Source organism: Schistocerca gregaria, chromosome X, assembly GCF_023897955.1.
Source record: "Schistocerca gregaria isolate iqSchGreg1 chromosome X, iqSchGreg1.2, whole genome shotgun sequence".
Classification (NCBI taxonomy): Eukaryota; Metazoa; Arthropoda; class Insecta; order Orthoptera; family Acrididae; genus Schistocerca; species Schistocerca gregaria.
In genome coordinates this window covers 847330572-847351580 of record NC_064931.1, presented here as the reverse complement: position 1 = coordinate 847351580, position 21009 = coordinate 847330572, and positions in this window count along the sequence as shown.

The following is a 21009-nucleotide window of genomic DNA, read 5'->3' as shown; positions in this document are numbered from 1 at the left end:
CTGTGGCGGAGTGGTTACACGACAATAACATCCCAGCAATGGACTGGCATGCACAGAGTCCTGACCGGAATCCTGTAGAACACCTTTAGGATGATCTGGAACGCCGACGTCGTGCCAGTGCAGCACTCTGTGAAGAATGGGCTGCCATTCCCCAAGAAACCTCCCAGCACCTGACTGAACGTATGCCTGCGGGAGTGGAAGATGTGATCAAGGCTAAGGGAGGGCAAACACTATATTGAATTCCAGCATTACCAATGGAGGGCGCCACGAACTTGTAATTCATTTCCACGCAGGTGTCCGGATACTTTTGATCACATAGTGTACCAGTTTCTGGCTTGAGTAACCAGTGAGGTGCCTTTCTGCAAGCTCACTCTTTTTAAAGAGTTGAAGTATCTCCAGAAATAATACTGTTTATGTCCATTTTTACTCATTTGTGCAGGAAGTGCGCATTAAGTTTTTTGGGGAATGAGATGTTTCCGAAATTTTAAACCCGCAAACATTTGATACTTTGTATGTATAGCTACTTGTTGCTTTTTTAGCGTAAATTCCGTCATTATCCTTATGCGACCATGCAAAGTTAAATTCTTCCCTCTCTTCAAGATTCTGAACATTAATGCACACCTATTTAGTGGCAATAACTTTTGAAAGAAGGATGAAACTAGATACCCAGTTAAGTGGATGAAAGGCATGTGAGTAAATATCAAAGTGGAGTACACGACTGAGTGCCTTACCAGACCCTTATTCCCGCATGCCGCTCTGAAAGTTCCGATCCACTCTGCGATTGGCTCGCCCTTCGATATCATGCCATTTCTTCCCCACTCTAAGACTTTGTATAAGACTTCATCCTGCGACTGAAACTCTGTCCTGCCTTGCGGAACGAATTTTTTCCACAATGGATGTGGAGGATGCAACAGGTACGGTGCCACCGATCGTGTAACAATTTTGCTGGTGACTTCCCGTCACGTGGCAAGGAGCGGAAGGGAGACAGAAAAACTTACAGCTGTCTTTAACTATCAAGGCAGGACTTCATACAATAATTCTGAAACTTTTCTCTTGAAGTACATTGTTCAGAATTGACAAAAATTCATTTCCATCTGAGACTTGAGTAACTCCTTGGCCCTCCTATATTATGTTGACTACTTCAGCTTAGGTCTCGATCTGGGGCAGAGTGCTTCCATGCTCGGCTCTATATTGACCTCTGTGCGAGGTTGTCCATACCCTGCTAAGTACAATGAATGTCGGCGAGCTACTTTGCGAGAACCACACCTTACTGACCTTGGTGAAATAGAGAGAAGGCTTTCTGCTGTAGGGTTTGAGGATCTACCACGTACGAATTGGCGTTCTCTGCGTGCAACAGAAGAACACCTGAAGGCGCTGGAGGCACGTGACGATGAGAAAAATAGCGTCATGCCGCTGGGTGATGAATTTAATTTTAACTGTTTGCCACCCATGAAACTGCATCAGAAGCAGTTGCTTTGGCAGATTTGAAATAATACGTAAACTTCCTCATGACTGATTGAAGCTCCTTAATGTTACTGGGCGCTTGAAGATCTATAATAGCTGCCAAGTGCGAAGTAGTTTGATGTATACCCTGCGCATTTATTACGTTATGGAAACAAATCAGCTCTTCCCGAAAGAAGGATCACTTTTGGTTGTTGCACTTTAAACTAGCAGCAGAAAGAATTTGAAACAAGCAGTCTACATTTGCTAAATGTTCAGTAGGCGTACGACCCACAACGATAATGTCGTTTAAGCAGTTCGTACAAGAAGGCACTTTTGCTGTTTGCTATTCCAGGAAAATCAGAAATACTGCTGGACCTGAAGCACTTCCAAATGGTAGTCTTTGAAACTGGAAAGAAACCTAGTGAGTGTTTATCAAAAAGTATTTTTTTGACTGTTCATCCAGTGGTAACCATACATATGTCTCTCACAAATCTGTTTTCGAAACGTATCTGCCCAGTCCCAGTCTGTCCGTCAATTTCTCAGGACGTGGAAGAGGAAAAGAATTCACTGCTGTTTGTGAGTTTAGTGTTGACTGAGATTTCGCCCTCCAACGTAAATCACTTGAAGGTTTCTTTCGAATCACCAAGGGTGATGTCCGTTACCTTGCAGAAGCGGGTTGGATAACTCCACTATCTTGGCATCTTCGCAATTCCCAGGTTAGTTGCTCACGTAATGCATCTCGTTGAAATTTCAGCTATAGCGCCCTTCGTTCAACCTTATCGTTTTGTCAATAGCCAGAAATCCATATTGCGAATTATTCCAGCGATCCCCGCATGTGGTAACAATATCATTGAATGCTATGTCGGTTAATACGTGAACTTGGCAAATATGATTTAAAACCAATATTTTCTGTTTGAATTCGATAATAAGGTTCGCATTATCCCTGACCATCTGCTTCGGGATCTTAGAGTATATCTGTCTCAAATAAAATATTTCGATTTTCATATGACAGCAAAGCAGAAATATTACCGGATCTCAATCTGATTTTCCGCTACGAGATTGTCAGATATGAAACACTGTTTGGCTTTACTGTTTCAGATGCTGGAACATCGCTGCTTACGCTGAATGCATGGTACGTTGCTATATCGATACCATCCAAAATCTGCAGCAGTAGCTGATATTTTGGCTAAAAAAAGGGTTTCTGAAAAATTACATACATGCTCGAAGCAGATCCCCTCAGGATGTATTGACAGTGTTAGAACAAGATTAGTCATCGCACAGTCTGAAGGCCTAACAATTAAATCCTGTGTGCTTATGCGAATGTAGACGCTCCCGGAATATACAGCTGATGAAAAGTTCTAGTGTTTCCAGCCCTGTAGCAGTATTATGAAACAGCGATGTTTCGGCGAGTGATATTCTAACATCTCCTTGCGAAGTGTCGGGATTTTTCTGATGCCGTCCTACTTGTATTTGCGGTGTGCCCCCTCCACCTGGCTCTCGGAGGCTGGGTACAGAGCGGCGGGTGGCCGGAGTGGGGGTGAATTTGCTGTGGTGGGGTTGCCGCGCGCCGTTCTCATCTCTGATCCTGTCTCGCGAGGAGGACGGTGGTGTGCACTCTCCCGACGGTTTGCCGCCATGACTGGATTCCATGCTGCACTCAGTCGCTATCCTTGTTCTCTGTTTACAAGATTCTCGTGAATCCTAATTTCAATGGACTCTTTTGTGACGGTGCCCCATTAGGCAGTGGCTCGATAGAGCACCTTGCTGTTCTCGATGTCAAATGTGTAGTTTTCTTGATGCTGTGTCCTGTTGTCGCAGTTTTCTCCATCTGTGCCAGCAGCAAAAGTTTGATATGTTCTTAGCAGCGTTTAAAAACACATTGCTGCGTTTGTCCAATGTACTGTTGACCGAATTCGCTGTCGATGCTGCAAATTCCTGCTACGTTGAGTTTAAGTGGATCTTTCTCGTCTCCAAGCCACTCTTTCGTCTTCGACGGTGGCAGGAAGAACTCAGAATTTTGGCTGACGTCGGTCCCAGATATGGAATAAATGCAAATTTTGTATCTTCTTCTCCCTTTTCCCGATTATCTGCTACATGTCTCGTCTTTAACGCCCGTTTAATTGGCACTTTGCTGTACACTTTTTCGCGAAATGCCTCCCTCAGCTGCTGGACTTCGTCTGAATACTTCCTTTGTCACCTCTGCGCCCTGTGAACCAAGGTGGTTAATATTTTTTCCCGCTGCGCTGGATGGAGGCAACTTGTTGCATGAAAGTACAGGTCTGTGTGTGTTTTCTTCATATATACTGATAGCCTAGTGTGCCATCTGCCGTCTTCCTTGTTACTACATCCTGAAATGGGAGTCAGGGTCGGACAAGAATGCACGTACCCTGCTCGCATGAAACCTGCATATGGCAAAGACGTTACCAGCACATTCCTGGGACAGGGTGGACTGCAGCTTTACATTGACAGCGAGGTACAGAAACAGTGTGCTGCCGCAAAGCAGCTCGGCAAATTTGACAGGCTGTCGGAAGCGCAGGCAGCCAACAAAATGGCGAATAACACCAGAGTTATAGTCAATCTGACGGATATATTTGTGGATGCCGCTACCACTTCTTCCCTAGATTGAACAGATTGAACTTGGCACCTATTCCGAGGACCATAACGAAACGGGCCATTGTTAGCGGCATGGAACAAGCAGTTCGGACACTGTCTAAGGAAGAAGCAGATGACATCACAAGGGAAACCTGCAGGGTCATTAACAAGTCCCGATTTCCGAAAGAGAAAATGACTGCAATAGAACGGGAGGCCATCCGTGCACTGAGAGATCACTCTAACACGATAGTTCTTCCAGCAGACAATAGAAATTCAATGGTGCTGTTACCCACCGGCGACTGACAGCATAATATCACATCGATACTAAAAGTCCCTGTCCAGAGGGCACTCAAGACGGATCCAATCTCGACAATGGCCAGAGAAACCGTGGTGCTTATGAAGAACTCAGCTCTACAGAGGCAGTGAGAAAACTGCTGTATCGCTGAGAGCCAACGACACGTCGCCTATTTGGATTGCCCAAGATACACAAAGAAGGGGTGCCGCTACGGCCAATATTCGACATCATCAGTTCGTACAACTAAGGACTGGCTAAATATCTGGCGACAGCCCTAAAACCACAAGTGGAACACTGTTGTCATCAAGTGAAGAATTCGGCAGATACTTAAGGACATTCGATCACAAAAAGATATCTAGTGAGCTTCGACGTTAGTTAGCTCTTCAAGAAAGTACCTCTGGAAGACTCCTTGGTTCCGGTGAATCAACATTTTGAGCCTCAAATAGTAAAACTCTTTGAAAATGCACTGATGACCACCTACTTCAAGTAGATTGAAGAGTTTTATGAACAGCCAGATAGAGTGCCCAAGGGCTCCCTTCTTGCTCCAGGAATCGCAAATCTATACATGGAATAGTTTCAGGGGGTGCCGTTCGAAACTATTCGCCATAAACGTAAGAACTTCTACTGCTATGTTGATGACACTTTTGTGGTTTGGGTGCATGGCGGGCAGGTAGTGTATGAGTTTCTGAACCACCTTAACAGCACCCATGAAAACTGTGCATTCATTGTGGAAACAGAGGAAAGTGGCTGTCTCCCATTTCTAGATATGCTAATAACGAAGAAGGCAGGTGGCACACTAGGCCATTCAGTATGTGGGAAGAAGATATACAGGACTGCAACTGCATACAACAAGCTGCCACCGTCCAGCGCAGCGGCGAAAAATACTGCCCACCTTGGTACACAGGAGGCATGTCATCCGTGACGAAGAAAGCCTCTCAGATGAAGTACAGCATCTGAAGGAGATATTTCGCAAAAATGGGTACTGCAAAGCGTAGATTAAAAGGGCGTTCAAGAAGAGACATGTCGCGGAAAATCAGGGAGAAGGAGAAGAAGACAAGAAACGCTTTTCTTCCTTACCTGAAACCGCTGTCAGTCCAAATTCGGAGGCTTCTGGAAAACGTCTGACCCCGCCGGAGACGAAAGAGTAGCTTCGCTCTGCGAAAGAACCACTTAGACTCAACGTGCCAGGAATTTACAGCATCGACAGCGAATTCGGTCAACAGTACATTGAACAAACGCAGCGATGTATTTTTAAACGCTGCGAGGAACATATCAGATTTGTCGGGCTGGCACATACGGAGAAATCAGTGATAACAGTACATAGCATCAAGGAAGGCTACACATTTGGCTTCGAGAACACCAAGGTGTTCTGCCGAGACGCCACCTAATGGGACAGCGTCATAAAAGAGTCAATGGGAATTCGCATATCGAGAATCTTGTAAATAGAGACGAAGGATAGCAACTGAGTTCGGCATGGAATCCAGCGATAGCGGCAAATCGTCCAGAGCGCGCACACCACTTGCATAGGGTCGAATGCTTTGACAGAGTATTGTCATTAACTTTTTTGTAATAAAACTCATTAATACGAATTGTTTGAATTGTTTGTGTAGCGAATCAAGGACGTAGGATTTCTGGGCTCGACATATTTGATGACGAGCATAGGGACATAATAAAATATGCCTTTTATATTTCAGTTCCTCTATGACGAAGTTCCTGGTCACTATATTATTATTTGATAACATTTTTGTTCCCTCATGGGTCAGATTCCATTTCAGGGGGACTTATTCAGGGCTTTAATAACGGTGTCATCGGTTCTTATCAACTCACAATTCAAATGTAACGTATTGACTGTGATTCGGAAAAAAAATTTCTGTATTTAAGAACAGAGTTTACATAGGTTAGAGGAACACCAACATTTCTTGTCCTAGATACACAGTCTATGAAATCACGATCTAAATAATGCGAAAGTACATCCCTCTTAAGAGTGAAAACCATGCCCATTTTTATTAAATCAGCGTTAGTTTTTCTCTTAACGACCGACTGTTAATTTCCAGAGGACGTCATTTCCTTTCTCGACCAGACGTTCTGGTGCTATACATTCAATTAAAATATTGCTCCCATTCGTAAAGTCAATTCTTCCCATTACCTAACATTACCTGGAAGGTCATCCAAGTGCACAGAAAACTATGGCGATCTCAAAATGCTGTCTTAAAGAAGACCTAGATTAATATATTTAGGACCCAATTTATGTTTTACTATAAATTTTACTTTATTTGAAGATGATAAGCACTGATTTGATACTTCCTCGTTTTTAGGAGAAGACGTAGGTAATGAACAAGCATGACGATTATTTTACGTTTGTGAGGTTCTTATCAGGACGGCAGTTACATATTTTAAAAGGCACTAGTTAAATTCTGGTTTGTGGTGACTGTTAATTTCCCCCTAACGTGGAGGCAAGGAGTTAACGCTTCTTGCCTAAGGCTGTGTCATCAGTGAAATGAAACCTTTAGTTGTGACTTTGTTCGAGAAACCAATTTCTTTGTGCCATTTAAGGAATCCACACAGTTCGAAGAAGGATGACCATATCTGTGGGTTGAGCCATAAGTAAATAAGTAGCAGCTCTGCTCCCACCTTACCAAAGTCTAGTAAAGAAAGATACATTTGTTAGTCTGAAAACGGAGATAAATCACATAGTGTTGGATCGATATGAGGATCAGGTCCCCGAAGTAACGAGTTTAGGGGACAGAATAACAAAGAGGAGAACTAAATTGTATTTATTCACATTAACGGTGACAAGTGAAAATTAATCCGCCCGCCTCGCAAACTATTAATCATTTCGGAGCCACTGTGGTCTGCGTTAACTCAGGCTAAAGCAATATCGGAAAGTCAGCGCAGCTGACGCACAAGCTCCGCTCTGGCGGAAAACGTTACACGAGTACACCAGATGCCTGTGACTGACGTTCCTCTGTGTTTACAAGCTTTAAGGTTAGTAGAACAAGTCAGTGTAAAATCAATGTAGTTTTCATTATCCTGAAGCAACGACTATGTTCAAAGACATTGGGTTTGATCTCTCGGTCGAATATAAATGTGAGAAATGACGCAGCCGCATATCAACATACAGGGTGGCCAAAATAAAAATGGCCTTCAAATTTATTGTAGGTCTGACAGAAAACAATTTACCCTGCAGGAGATACCATTGTCCACATCGAGGATGTATACTGGTACTTCACTTCGCCAAAAATCACAACTGAATATGTTGAGTACTTCATGGGAATAAATCACAGTAGCTACGAAAAAATATCCGTCTTCAGCATGTAAATAAGAGTACTGCCACAAAATCCATCATACGTATCAGAACAGCATGAAATGAACCCGACGACTTCACAATCTAAATGATGAAGATCATCAGTGACACTCTATTGCCTACAGTAACAAATGTCTTCATTGATTCCGTGTGTGAGTTAACCAGCATTTCGCTCTGATTTAAGTATATGGCCGAAAGATTCAGCCTTTAGGAATTGTGAAACGAACACTGTCGTCGAGGACCGTGTGCCACAAAGACCGCAGTTTCGTCGTGAGATGAGGAAATTCACAGGCGTCTATTGTGCTGTAGTGTACGAGTGAGACGGATGAGAACCTACGTCATGGGGAAACCCTGCAGAAGCTGTTTGTGGTCAAATCTGAAATTTTCGATCTATCTTAACGATCGACATTTCATATAGAAGCACATTATTAAAACGACAAAAGTTGTAAATAGCAACTCTATAACTTCATTTGTTTAAAAGATATAGTAAATTTAAATTATCTGTATTTTCAGTTAATCATCAGATTATCATTTCCTCCACACAAAACACATTGAACGATGACAGCATGACACATTATTGAATCATTAGGTAATAGAATATTTCTTGTAAGGTTTAGTGCATACTGCTTCGTTCGTTCTCTATTTATTTATCAGAAAGCACATTAATGCAAGGCTACTGGCCGAGATATTCAATGTTAAGAACGAAATTGTATTGGTTTTATGTAAAATAATTTAACAATGGATATTATTGTTACTTTATTTAGAACATGAAAGTGGTCAAGCTTTGATTATTTAAATATGTAAATAATGTAGACTAAGCTGTTACCAATCAGATGGACGGCTTCAGGAAAGGGGACTGCACTAGTCAGGTGAGCGAGTGTGTTCGGTGCGCGGGAAGCGGGGCCGGGGACGGGCAAAGGGACAGTGCAGACGCGAAAGCGGACAGTACGGCTGGAGACACCAAACGGTACAGTTCGAAAGCGGACAGTCGGTTTTTAGGCAGCTAGGAAGTGAAACGACTTAGAAAATTTCCTGTTGTGTGGTATCGCGGGAATTAGTCTCTGTGTGGTGAGCAACCGCGCGCCTGGTGTGAACTCTAACTTTTCGTGTAAATATCGAGGATTGGATTTGTATTCCGCGATGAGATTGTAAATGATCGAACTGTGCCAAATGGTTATGCGCTCTAGTGTAATGGTAATTCAAAATACGACCACTTTTGCTATTAGTTTTCTTTCCGAATAAACATTATTCTAAGCAAATCGCGATCGTGTGAGCTGCATCATTTATGGGTCGTTAATTTAGTTCCCAATATTATTATTACTGTCATTATATGTTACATTAACTTTGTTTCATACAATTTCGCAAACTTACCATCAGTCAGACAATTAAACTAAAGGGTCACAAGTGTCTAATTTAGAGCGCGTAATGCGACGCATGCGGTTCAACCCCTAGACGACTTTGAGCCAAGACATTTCGACGAAGAGGAACCGCATGTGAGCCTGAACATCTTTGGCATGTTAGCTCGCACGTGGGCACAGGGACTTGTCCACTACAGAAAATTGAGCCTTGACAAAGCGCCTTCTGATTACCGTCATGTTAGTATTCTTCGAGCACAGTGCTACGTCTTGGAATAAGTCGTCCACGGCCAGCAAAGCAACTACTAAACTAAAAAGAACCCACTAGACGACTACAAATTAGGTTTCCGCAAAATCAGAGCACTTCTTTTTATAAATGTAACAGATAATAGGGAAGACAAGTGACGACTATGATATGTTTATTCGATTTTAGCAAAGCGTTTGACACTGTCAGTTTCGATATTATACACTTGTATGCAAAGACAAGGACGAAGGTAACATTATCATAGTGTGTCATAGCCAAGAAACACTGGTCGATGAAACATGGACCATGCTCAGTAATAACTGCCATAATTCAGTACAGAAGATTCAAGTGTACGGAATAGGCTCCCAGGTATGCGAATGGCTTGAAGACTTCTTGAGAAATAGAATGCAGCATGTTGTCCTCGGCGGTGAGTGTTCATCAGAGACAAGGGCCCTCTGATTACCCTCATATTTGCACTCTTCCAGAACAGGACTACCTCACGGAATGAGACGTCCACGATCATCCAAGCAACTTCTAAACTAAAAAGGACCCACTTGACGAATACCAATCAGGTTTCCACAAAAGTAACAGCATATCTTTTTATAGATGTAACAGATGACAGGGAAGACAGTTGATGACTATCATGTGTTTCTTCGATTTTAGCAAAGAAGGAGTGCCGAGGGAAGTGTGACAGGACCGTTATTTGTGTACGTGCACATACATTTTCCCGCGTACAGAGTGAGCAGCAATCTACGAATTTTTGCCGTTGTTGCTGTGATGCACGGCAGGTGTCGTCGTTGTGTAACTGTAGGTGGACGCAAGATGACTCAGACTAAATTGATAGCAGGTGTGATGAATGCCAGCTAACTCTAAATCTAGTGAAATAGAAGTTAATGCGGGTGAATAGGAAAAACATACTTTTAATATCCGAATACAGCATTAGTTGTGTGCTGCTTGACCCAGCCACATCTTTTAAATATCCAGGTGTAACGTTGCAAAGCTATATGTATGGAAGGGTAGTAGGAGGAAGACGACGTCGGTTTATTTGGAGAATTTTAGGAAAGTGTGGTTCATCTGTAAAGGAGACTGCATATAGGACATTTGTACGATCCGTTCTTGAGTATTGTTCGATTATTTTCGATCTGAACCAGGTCGAATTAAATGTAGACATGGACTCAATTCAGAGGTACCCTTCTATATTTGTCATCTGTAGTTTCGAACAACACACAAGTATTACAGAGATGTTTCGGGAACTCAAACGGAAATCCCTGCAGGGAAGGCAACGTTCTTTCCATGAAAAATTATTGCGAAAATTTAGAGAAATGCCATTTGAAGCTGACTGCAGATGTGTTCTCCTGCGACCAAAGTACATTTTGTGTACGGACTGCGAAGATAAGAGGAATTAGGGCTTATACGGAGGGATATGTATATTCGTCTTTCGATCGTTCTATTTGAGAGTAGAACGGGAAAAGAAATGAGCAGTAATAGTAGTACAGACCACACTCCGCCACTCACCATACGGTGGCGTACTGGTTAAGTATGTAGATAAAGATGTAAGAATAGAAGGTAGCTGAAAGACATACATAAGTAGTTATCGAGGGCCAGTATGAGCCCAGATAACCATCTTATCTCAAGGTCACTGATCAGGAGTTCTGGTGTCCAGCTACACATTTCGGCAAGATATATACAAGGTCATTCCCCCCTCCCCGCGACCTTGGGGATCTACCGGCCAATTGAACAAGGTAACTCCCTCCCCTCTCCCTCGCCCTTCACCACCCACCTACATGATGGACCAATGACGCTCAACCACCACCTCACCATCGTCAGTTTTTATAACTGCGGTTCTTCAGTGGATGGGTTCATTCCGGAGCTGTACACCATGGAGAGAATATCAGTGTGAGGCTATTTGCTAATACCATATTAATATTATTGTAATTGTATTCTTCCACGTTTGCTTGAATCTCATTGGATTTCGTTTCACGCGGATTGGAAGCCAAGCTGTACCCAGTACAGTCCAAATGCGATCATTAGGATACTTTTTATGCTGTGTTACACGCACATACAGTGAGTGACAATGCGAGACGGCAGCTTTACCGGCACATTTAACTTGTACAGCACTGGCCAGCCAGCTGGCCTAAATAACCTGCATGATGTGAGCAGTTGCATTTCAGACGTAAAAAGAGACGAACAGAGAGTCAATATAGCTTAGAGTGTAATTTAATTGTTATAGAGAATGAAGTAGAATTCGCCAAAACTCCAGCACTACTGCACGCTTCTTAGGTGGCCAGACGGAAAGCATAAAATGCTCTCTTTCTCACATAACGTAGTATTCTAATCACAAACAAGAGTGATGAAGATTCCTAACTTAAACACAGAGTAATTCTTCTGAGCGAGCTACGTGTGATGCGAAAGCATATTGCAGGTATTTCTTCGTATTGTTCAATACTGAAATCACTTAAGGTAAACTACAGTCAGTCGTCTGGTAATCTCTTAGCTCCTTCTTTATCCTAATCCTAGAAATAAGTTTCTATTCTGGAACTTTTATCTACTACGTTGATAACGAGTCGATGAACAACAGAATCCGCGAAGCCACTCAGGCGTCACATTTTCTCCTCTTCTTTATGACGTCCCGTTCTATACCCCGGCAGCTTTTGGCAGTGACATGTGAAAAAGCTGTGCGCGTTCGTGTTAGTACGTCTGACAGCTTAGAAGTCTTGTTATTTCTCGCTACATATCCCTTAACTTAGCTAAAGATCAGTTCTGTTGGGTCCATATTGTAATGGTACGGTGGCAAGTGTAAAAATGCAACATTTGTATGGGGTTCTCGTTGCTGTGAAAATGATTGTTTTTTATGTATCTACGATACTGGTAACTCTGGCTCGTGTGAGATTACATCTGTAGTATAAAACAAAGGACGTAGTTAAAATAAAGATTACCTGTTTTTTATTTTGGTCCTGAAATTTAATTCTTTTGTTTTATTAATTGAAGCAACGTTTGTTAACGATTTTTCATAAAATAGCGATAATTATGAATTTATATTGGAAATGACAACAGAAATTTCACTTGCAATTTGTATCTAGAAACAAGGAAAAGAACATTATTCACAAAAAAGGTGATCAATTTTGCAATTACGAACTGTTGGTCCTTCAAATTCAAAGAAAAAAAGGAATAACCAAGGCGAAACATGTACCAGTGATCCAGGATCTGCACTAGATAATCAATCCACTACAGTGCCGATTCCGCTATACATCCAGGGTGTATTTGTATCTCAACTGTATCAGATAGAGTCCCTAGGAAGACCTCATAGCCGATTTTTTATTTAAATTTGAAAAACATTAAAAAGAACCTATCACGGCACTTTTCAAAAGTGTTCCACACGCGTGTTTCACTTCGCAGCAGGAAGCAACCTCAGCCATTTTCATACAATGAATTAACAGCGCGACCATCAAATCACAACAGTACAGAGACTGTGACTGTACACGATTTTTAAATAAAAACTACATAGTTAAATCGTGATTAGGATAAACTTTGATCACCGTTAATACATTAGAATACCTTAAAATTTCATTTAATTTGATTTAGCAATAAGATACGTAATACTTAAGTAGGACTTACTTCCAAGAGTGTAACAATACCTACGGCTTCTGACCAATCATCGCGTTTGTGCTTGTTTACACCAGGTTTATTCTTATGATGAACGGAGTATAGGTATGTCGATTTAGGCCAGTAACGATACAACTGAACAATACAGGTTGTGATCAAAATCAGTTAGATTCCAGCGTGGTATGAAACGACTGCTGCTCACGTGCTAACATTTAAGTGGAGATATCCGAGCAGGCGGAAGTAGTACGTCGTTGCATATCGTTGGGCGTAGTTTGTATGTCCTTGCTGACAGGCTCTTAGAGCTTTCTTCACAGAAACAAGTCTACAGGTGTCAAAACTGGGGAATGGGCCGGCCAAGGTATAGGTATTCTGCGTCCAATCTAACAAGTTAGGAAAAATTCGTCAAGACATGTTGTACTTCGTGCTCTGTGGGCTACACATCCATCATGTTTGTACCACAGGCTCCTCCTACTCTACAGAGGAACATCTTCTAGCATCTGTGAGAGATAGTCTGCGATACGTATGCATGTTCAGTGTCCCCTCTCTTAAAAACGAGCGTATTATCTGGTAGTTCACTATCCCACACCACACGTTTACACTCCATAGACGCTGACGTTCCACCTGTCAAAGCCAGTGGGGATTGTCACCGGACCAATAGCATATGTTTCGCCGGTTTACCTGGCCATGATTGGTGAATGTAGTTTCATCACTAAATAAGAGACATAATATATCTGCAGTGTGCTGCCTTAAAGCCTATGAATAGAAGTTAGAACGATTCTCGTAATCGTTTCGTTGCCGCTCTTGATGGAGGGAGATGTGACAGTAATTGAGCCTATGCCGATGGCATATCTGTAGGACACTTGCCTGACACATGGCTCTTCCTCGTGCGGTTGCGCGCAAACTGACGTGCAACAGCAGTAAGAACATTAATTTCTCCCTCTTTTGTCTTAACTTATTCCTTCCGTTATGTTGTCAACGTGTTACACTATCACTTTCACGGATCTGGTTGAAGGGAGTGATAAATATTTGCCGAGATGGTTCACGTCTATTGGGATATCTTTCCGCATACACCGTACAATGATGAACTGTATTCATACTACACACTCCATACACCATGAGTGTGTCGGACTTTTATGTGTTGGTAATTCTCATGGCCCACTCACGACCTGTGCTTAAATTGCCACGCACTAATTGACTAGCAAGTCGATGTGCACTCGAGGAAGACACAAGCATCGTATCTATCAGCTAGGCTCATTGAATGGCACAAACAAGTGTCGGTGTGGTAACTTTTCACAATACGATATGTCGTAAACGACTGACACTAGAATTCACGATAAAACACCACCGACATTCTAAATTAATTTTAGTTTGTTAATGTCAATAGGCATTTTTCCATTTTGAAAACTGTATATTTACACAAAAAGTACATTTTCTGAGTATTAATATTATCTGTTTATTGGCTAACAATACGAGCCCCTGAGTACCAACCCATTCTGTGAAAACCGCAATTCAATAGCACTTTCCATTTCCGAAATATTTGCAGTGCAAGTTTTAGGTGTTTCACCCTGTTTATGTATATGGGGTGTTTGTTCTTTCGGATATGTTCGAAAGAACAGACACAACATGCGAGTGCATATATATATATATATATATATATATATATATATATATATATATATATATATACTTACAGGAATAAGCGAAAATTCGTGAGTAATGAGGTAATGAGCAAGGGACACTACATTAGTAGTGCGTGGCTAAGTTAATAATTTGGGTGTAATGGGAGGATTACTAGGGTAGTCCGCGCAGTTGCAATAACCGCAGTGTCTGCATGGCTCGGTGAGGGTTGTGTGTAACCGTTAGTAGCGGCGTAGTCCGCTCAATATGTCTGCCGTGGATTCCAGTTGTGGTCCAAAAAAATTTACAGTGAGTTTTATTGTTAATGAAACCACACGTTTCGTGCAGCCCGGATCTTCCGTGACTCTTGATTGGCTCGTTGATACAATTCATAGAGCATGTGATCAGCTTCGTACTGCCTATTTCGATTCTTATAACTATGTATTTTTCGTAAAGTTTCTTGAACCACTACAAGTAGATTGCATTTGCGTCGTGGTACTCAAGTTACCTTTAAACATCGTGATGGTTCCATAAGTATGGTGCTTCTTGCTAACGCTGAAGTGGATTATATCAGTGTCCGAATGTTGAGCCTACCGCCGGAAGTTGATGACACTTTACTGAAGGAGCTGTGCTTCCCTTGCAGTGATGTGAGGGGTATGTGACACGAGCGCTGGTCCACTCAACATCGCTGCAATGCTATAGAGGAATCAGCTATTGAGGCCTCTAGTGTTTCTCTTAGTATTTTCCCGCGGTTGGCGTAACTCCTTCCGAGCCACACATGGGTGGGAAAGTCGTTGACCCTTCTGATGTTTGAATGATTGAACAGCAGAAAATTGAGGGTTCCCTAAAATTACCTGTTCCCTTGATGTCATCCATTCAGGTGACGTCGGAACGACCGACTCCTGTTACTGTACTTTAGGCGATTGGTGGCCATGAAATCCTATGTGTGACGCAAATGTTGTGATGCTTGATCTCTCTCACGTGTGTCGATCCCAGGGCGGTGGCTCATAAAAAGAAGAAACATGAAGAGTCTAGAGGCAGAGGTATGAGACCCCCTTCCTCTGATTCGTCAGTGGACTCAAGAATGGATCTTTATATTCACTGAAACCGTGATTTAGTTGGTCAGTACCTCGAATTCGTTCCTTGTTGCTAAAGCATGCAGGCTTCGAAATTTCTTTCTTTGAATGTTAATAGGATGGAATCGAATCTGCGGCTCGCTTCGTTGAGTCAGTGTACCTATGATTCCCGTGCGTAAGGAGTATTCGCACAAGAAGTACGATATACTCGTATTTCTCTCCCTGGTTTTTCCACTGTGTTTAATGTAGCTCCAGAATGTCAGCCGGGGTCTGCCTTGGTTTTTAGGAAGCACATTCTAATTGAAGGGACTGAAGTTCATGACAATTGTAGAGGAACAGTGTCTACTTTTCTTCACCTGAGCTTGATGCACCGTTCGGTACCGTACCCACTTTAGACCGTTCCCGATTTTATAAGGAAGAGGTGGTTTCTTTGTTATGGAAAAGCCCGCAGAATATATTGCTAGGTGGTGATTTTAACTGTTTGTTATGTCCCCTTATTTTAATTTCAGGTGGAAATTGCAAGATTTAATTCGTTCCTTGAAATTGCAAGAAGTTAGTTCAAAATGGCTGTTAGCACTTTGGGACTCAACTTCTGAGGTCATCAGTCCCCTAGAACTTAGAAATACTTAAACCTAACTAACCTAAGGACATCACACACATCCATGCCCGAAGCAGGATTCGAACCTGCGACCGAGCAGTCACGCGGTTCCAGACTGAAGCGCAAGACGTTGGTGATCTGCAAACATCTTACGTAAGTCAAATATGCCTATTTTACTGCTACTTATAGCAGTAGGTTTGGCAGATTTGTGATAGGATTTTGGCTGGTTCAAATGGCTCTGAGCACTATGGGACTTAACTGCTTAGGTCATCAGTCTCCTAGAATTTAAAACTACTTAAACCTAGCTAACCTAAGGACATCACACACATCCATGCCCGAGGCAGGATTCGAACATGCGACCTTAGCGGTCGCGCGGTTCCAAACTGTAGCGCCTAGAACAGCTCGGACACTTCGGCCGGCTAGGATTTTGGCTCTCGATGTCGTCGCGCCCAGTTCCACTGACCATTATGCAGTGACTGTCACTTCAAATCACACGCGACAGTCGGCGAAATCAAATGGTTCAAATGGCTCTGAGCACTATGGGGCTTAACATCCATGGTCACCAGTCCCCTAGAACTTAGCCGGCCGCGGTGGTCTCGCGGTTCTAGGCTCGCAGTCCGGAACCGTGCGACTGCTACGGTCGCAGGTTCGAATCCTGCCTCGGGCATGGATGTGTGTAATGTCCTTAGGTTAGTTAGGTTAAGGTAGTTCTAAGTTCTAGGGGACTAATGATCACACCAGTTGAGTCCCATAGTGCTCAGAGCCATTTGAACCCTAGAACTTAGAACTACTTAAACCTAACTAACCTAAGGACAGCACACAACACCCAGACATCACGAGGCAGAGAAAATACCTTACCCCGCCGGTAATCGAACGCGAGAACGCTACCGTTCCGTCAGCCGTGGATGTTGAAAGTGGTGCCCTGGAGTATCCCTCTTTCGATGAGATGCTCCGGGAAGGGCGGGATCTTAGTCTCCATTCAACTGCGCGATACGCCTCTGTTTCGGAACGGTGGGTTCGACTGGCAAAGCCGTGGCTCAGGCAGAGGTTGAGACGATTCTGTGCTGAAAGGGCGCGAGAATTTTGGAGGATGGAAGTATTTTACTACTCCCTCTTACGTGACCTTTATGAAACTCTGCATCAGGCTCCGCTACGGATTGCAATCCTCAGACTTGTAAAGGCGAAATTGTTTGGTTTGAAGGAGCGTCAAAAGGAAAAATTATGGATGCGATACAAACCACGTTCTGTGTAGCGGATGAATTAACCTCTTTGTATCATCTAATTCGATATCAAATTGGTCTTTGACGAGTGTATATCTGTCAAGGCAGAGGAATGCAATATTGTGTCGCACGCTCAGCATGAGTTCTATGTTGGACTATATCGGGTACTCTATCCGATTTATTTGATCAGGCTCTGAATCGTAGACTTACACCTGCTTCCAATGCTGCAGTTTCAGAAGCTTTTCAATGCCACGATGTCTATGATCTCATTGTCAGATCGCCTTATCGCGTGTCACCTGGGTCGGATGGTGTGCCCAAGGATTTTTATGTGCATTTTTGGCCTTTTTTGCGTGTGACTTTTTCATTGCTTCTGAATCAGGTGTTGAGAGGAGCGTTTATGCCCGACTCGTTTAAAATTGTCAAAATTGTATTATATTCTAAAAGTTCCGGTCAGGTAGCAACTGATACATTTCGTCGAATAGCCTTATTAAAAATTGATTATAAGACTGTGGCGAGCGCAGTGAACAGCTGGCTATATGCGTTGCTGGGGAAAGTTGTTGCTAAGCTTCAAAGTTTTATTTTTGGTCGTAATTCTTCTGACGCCGGTAGCCGAGTGTCGTGATACCTTAGCGGTGTCCGCTGTTACTTCTGTTCCTGGTGGTCTGACTTTTTGGTTTTTGACAAGACGGTAAACTGGATCAGTCATGGCTTCCTGTTGCAAGTACTGGAAGCTACTGGGTTCACAATTGACGCTCGCAGGGTTTTGTATAATTTGTTTACGAGTATTCCAGTTTCGATGGCTGTCAGTGGCCGAAGGACACTTCCATTACCATTCCCCAGGGAAGCTCCCTTTCAGTGTCGTTGTCTGTTTTATCACTTGAGCCCCTTAGACCAAGAATCGTCCTTCACTTACAAGAATAGACATTGTTAAACCAGGCGGTGACGGTGCACGCATACGCGGATGATGTGATGGTGTGACTCCGTTCTTTCGCTGAGATTCCGTGGCTCAAGCATGCCATGGATATCTTTTGACTTGTGCCCACATCGACGAAGACAAATATCGATTAATGAAATTTCGGGGTACTGCTAATGCTGTCATTTCATGGGCAAAGCTGGACGGTAGACATAAATATTTGGGAGTCATAATTGACCGTTTTCACTCCAAATGGCTACACGCCGGTAGGGGAGAAAATACAAGGAGCAACTGGAATTCTGGATACTCTCGTCTTGTGCAAGGCATATTATATAGCTAAGATCTTTTCCCTTCACGAAATGATGGCTAGGAAACCGAAGCAGCTGTCTACTTGTTCTCTATGGAAGTATCGCATTTTTCCATTACGATACGAGGTTGTTGTGCGTGCGTGTTCTCTAGTCTGTTTGGAACTTTCCGATATCCAATGGAAAGCGTCTGTGTTATTTGCTCGTCGGCTCGTGCCGACTGTCTCTCACGCGTTCCACACATTCACGTTCGGCTATTTTATTGTCTGCGGCGGAGCACTCTTGATCTGCATGTCGATACTGATCGAGTGGATTTCCAGTTAAAAATGCCAGCGAATTTTTGTATTTTAGCCAGTTATTTGGGGGCTGATATTCTACAGAGGCAGTATCTCACTACCAGATTTTTGTCAATACGCAGAAGACGGGCAGACCGTACGGCGCCGGTTGGACGGGCATCACCACAAACTTCTTGGAAGGCGGTGTGGTTTCATCTTCGCCTTCCTATTCTACCATTGACGGTGTTGTCGTCGTGATATCACGTGGTACACGGTCTGTTCACGAGTGAGTACCTATTTCGTATTGACTTAGTGTCACCTGCTGTGTTGTCCGAACAAGACACAGCCAGGGTAAAAGTACGACAGGCGCAAAGATGTGAGCTGGTTCCAGTGCCATAGAGACTCGCCACCTGTGCGAGTTCCGTCAGCCTCGGCCAATTTCCGATCGAGTAGAATCCGCCAATGACCAGACGACAACTGACAGCTGCGCGGGATTAGCCGAGCGGTCAAACGCACTGCAGTCATGGACTGTGCGGCTGGTCCCGGCGGAGGTTCGAGTCCTTCCTCGGGCAAGGATGTGCGTGTTTGTACTTAGGATAATTTAGGTTAAGTAGTGTGTAAGCTTAGGGACTGATGACCTTAGCAGTCAAGTCCCATAAGGTTTCACACGCATTTGAACATTTTTTGACAACTGACAGCAGCCTTCTCGGAAGACAGAAGAACAGCTCTCGCCCATTTGGTCGTAGATCATCGTTCAAGGCTGACTTAGACAGGGAACGTCGTTCACTGAACTCTTAAAATTGAACACATAGTTGTTGTAATTGCATTTACTACCTACTATGAAGTTTACCTACTATCATTTGCACTTATTTGTGTTATATTACAAGTAGGCTTGCAGACCTTATTATTCAACTAGTTACACCGATAAGTAAACCTTTTTAGCTCATTTGTGTGACTTTGTTACTAATTTGTTGGAGTATTGTAGAACGTTCGTTCTCCTATCCTGTTACCTGACCATGGGCACAATTGTGTAATAGTGGCAGGGAGAGATTGTCTTAGCAGTGTACTGCACGAGAAGCCGTATCTCTCAAACTCGGACTCCCGAAACAATAGTCACAAACTCGACTTCCACAACAGCTGCCACGAGACCTATACAAAACTGGTGACGAGGGATTGCAAAACTTTCACTGTCTTAAGAAACAATTAGCGTTTGAAACTCGACCCGCTGAGACTGGATTTTCGGCTGCCATCCTACTGCATCCAGACTCCTCCTACTGTCTGAGAGCAGAGTCAAATAGCATTGCGTAGTTGTTGGCCACAATGTTCATTACATTGTCTGTGGATGGAGCTATATGATCCGCTCGCCTTCCACCAACAGATTGACTGTGCATATTGGAAATATTTGAACCTGTCACGGTATCGCCACTTATTCGCCAGTACGTTGAATGTTGTATTTCATCGTCAAGGTATCGGCTGAGTTAGCCGAACCTTGTGGTGTTATTATCGTGGCCCGTTTTAGGAGTAATGTTACGCAGTTCATTTCATTTTTGTGTCACTGTTTGCTTGTTTCCCTTTTTTAACTAATAAAAAGAAATTTCACAATAATAGTAGCAGGCAACGTCCGGAACTGAATTTATTTTCCTTTTTAAGTGCGAGAAGCCATGAAAGATTAATTCCGATTCTGTCTTATTCCTTTTTTATGTAGTAATGTCTAAGGATTCAAAAAATAAAAATAGAAATTATATAAATAAAAATAAAAGTAAAAAAATTTAGAAGTGCCAGTACAATGTGATGGACCTGCACAGTGACAGGCCGGAGGGAGGCATTGTGGCTAGGGCTCGGATTTCGACCCCTGCCCACATCATCTCCACCCATTTCTTTCCTGCCAGTAAAAGCATCTTCTGTATCATTGAAATAAAAAAAAGATAGCGTTTAAGAAGGAAGTGTCAGAACATCTGTCTAGTGAGCAGGAGATCCAGGTTCGAATGTCGGTCTGGCACAAATTGTCAACTTTCTGCATTGGTTACAGTAACTGCCGCTTGCCACCAGTTTCTGCGATTCCTTTATGTCCTAGCTAAAATTAATATTGTGTTTTCTTCGTCATCTGAGCAGTCACCTGAGGCCACATCCATGCAGGTATGTAAGTATTCTCATTTTTCGTATTTTTCC